Genomic DNA, 2678 nt, shown 5'->3' with positions numbered 1-2678 from the left:
TTTTGGTTTCGACGATCGTAGCTTCATCTTTCTTTGAGCAGCAGTGTACTGCACTGACGCCGCCATGTCGAGCTCCTCTGTCCTCTGCTCAGAGCCCTCCTATCCGTCCCTCTCGACGCTGAAGCCCTTCCCCTTGATCTCCTTGCCCACGTCCTACTAAACTAGAGTCGTTTCCAGCGTCGCTTATCTCGGCCTGCTCTTTGTCGTCCTCCTACTGCACTGACGCTGCAATGGCGCACACACTGCTTCATGTGTCCTCTGCCTCCGTGCACACTGCAGTTCGCCGCGCCGCCGACGGGGTCGATCATCTTGGCCTCCTCTCTCTTGCCCTACTACACTTGAGTCCTTTCCGGTGTCGATCATCTCGGCCTCCTCTCTCGTCCACTGCACTGACAATACCATGGTGCGGGCACTGCATTCTCCTTCTCTGTCGACTGTCTTTGTGCGAGCACCGCAACTAGTTTGCCGACGGTGTCGCTCGCCGTGCCGCCGAAGGGGTCGCTCGTCCACGACTTCATGCTCCTCATGTCGGACACAGCGCCACGGCCACTATCCACCGCAGTCACCATGGTCCAACGCACACTGCATTTCTTCTCCCACTTCCTCTGTTGTCTCTTAACCCTGTGTGCTAAATGCAAGTGCTAGCTCTTAATCATACCCCATGCGGGCAACCAAACAACGTGTAGTTGCATGCGCTGAGACAATGCAGGGAACCAAACAACGTGCCAAAGTTGATCTCCTAATGCAGGCAGTTCATATGCAGACAACTAAACAACTCGCAGATGTCGCATATGAGGCTGTTTTTCTAGAGCCAGGCTGAGTGGAGATGTGTATGCAACGTGGGTACCGTAGGCGATGGCAACCAAACACGCCCTCAAAGATAACATTGTTTTTTAGGAGGGGGAGTATCTGCACACGAGTTCACATGCTCTGGATGAACAGTAAAAACAAAATAAAGTAAAATTTTAATATATTTTGATTTTGTTTCTACAATGAACTTTAAGGAACATTTGAAGTGCTTGCAAAATTTCATCATGAAATCACATTAGTGGAAGTCATGGAAATAATAACAAATTTGATGCTCTGAAAGTGGTACTTCCAAAAGCATTTTGGAACTCTAATTATGTTTTTTTCCAGGACTTCCACCAATGCGATTCCATGATTGAAACTTTGCAAGCACTCCAAGCATTCTTTAAAGTTAATCATTTTTTCTCTATTTCTCTATTTTTATGATTTTATTGTTCACGCCTGGAGCATTTGAGCTCGATATAAGAAAGGTAGTTTCATTGTTGTACCTTTCTTTCGCTTTCTCTTCCTCTTTCCTTTTCCTTTGTTGGAGAAACATATGCCAACATTGGATTGAGCAGAACAGAGCCTTGCAGTATGTCATGCATTCTTATAATTAATTGCTACCGCTACTGGTGGCTGATCATGAAAATATCAGGTACTCTGCCATGCTCCCATGATACAGGGGCTCCTGGGCCGTCGGATTGTCGATCCAACGGTTAGCATTGGAGCTTTTGGACCTACACAAAATTATAGGACTCCGCATGTTACATCCTAAAATTTTGATTTTTGAAATGGTAACTGTTTTATATATAATTAAATAAAATTTTGCTTGTGATGCTTGAGCTTCACTAATCAACTATTCATAAATAGCGGCAACCAGTTACCCATTTTTTTATATACATGCAAATATGCTACGTAAGTAAGTCGTGCATGTAAGTTACAAGTTACACATTTTGCATTGTAATTAGTTATGCATGCAGCACTGCTGCATCATCAATTTATCCATGTCATTTCTAAGTTTTTGTATTACATTTTGCATTTATAGTATATGTGTTGGACGATTGCACCGTACTTATGTAATAGATCTTTCATATTATTTTGTTAGAAATGACATTATTTAACTACAATTCAAACTATTTTTCTCTTTGCATATGCTTCATATTATTATTATTATTATTTTTAAACTTACATTTTCTTTCGTCTAGTTTTGTCATCTAGGCAATTATTTATGCATTTCTTTTAACAATGTTCCCACAATAACGCGCGGGGCATCATCTAGTTTTTACTAGGACTTGAAGCATTTGGATTTTATTTGGGGTTCAAAAAAAATTCGGGCATTACTCATAATCCTAAATTATTTTACAAAATATTTGAAATGCACCAAATAGGTTTTATAAAATATTTTTGTATTTTACTTAATATTAGGGTTGAAAATATTTCCTGAAGTAACAAATATTAGTTTGGATTTATTGGTATTTTATAAAAAATGCGAATTGAAATGAATTTATTTTCAAATCATATCCAAATTCAAACAACAAAATAAATAGAAGTAGAAAAAATAACCTAGCTAACCTAACCCAACCCGGAACAACTCACCAGCCCAAGCGGCCCATAGCCTATCCACCACTTAGGGCGCAGCGCAACCGGCCTGCTCACCTATCTGTCACGCCAAAGTTTCCAGATAAAATCCAAAAGTGGAAGTTCTATAAAAAATTAAAAAATCTCAAAAATCCACATGACCCTTATGTCCAACCTAGGAATGTTTCAACAAGTTCTTCCAAATAGACAAAAAAAATCAAATTCAGAGCCATTTTGGCTCAAATTTGGCCAAAAATAGAAGATTCCCGAAAAATTGAAAAAAATTTAAAAATACACACTACCCTTATATT

The sequence above is a fragment of the Triticum aestivum genome, chromosome 5D, assembly GCF_018294505.1.
Source record: "Triticum aestivum cultivar Chinese Spring chromosome 5D, IWGSC CS RefSeq v2.1, whole genome shotgun sequence".
Taxonomy (NCBI): domain Eukaryota; kingdom Viridiplantae; phylum Streptophyta; class Magnoliopsida; order Poales; family Poaceae; genus Triticum; species Triticum aestivum.
Note: the sequence above shows the minus strand (reverse complement) of the source record.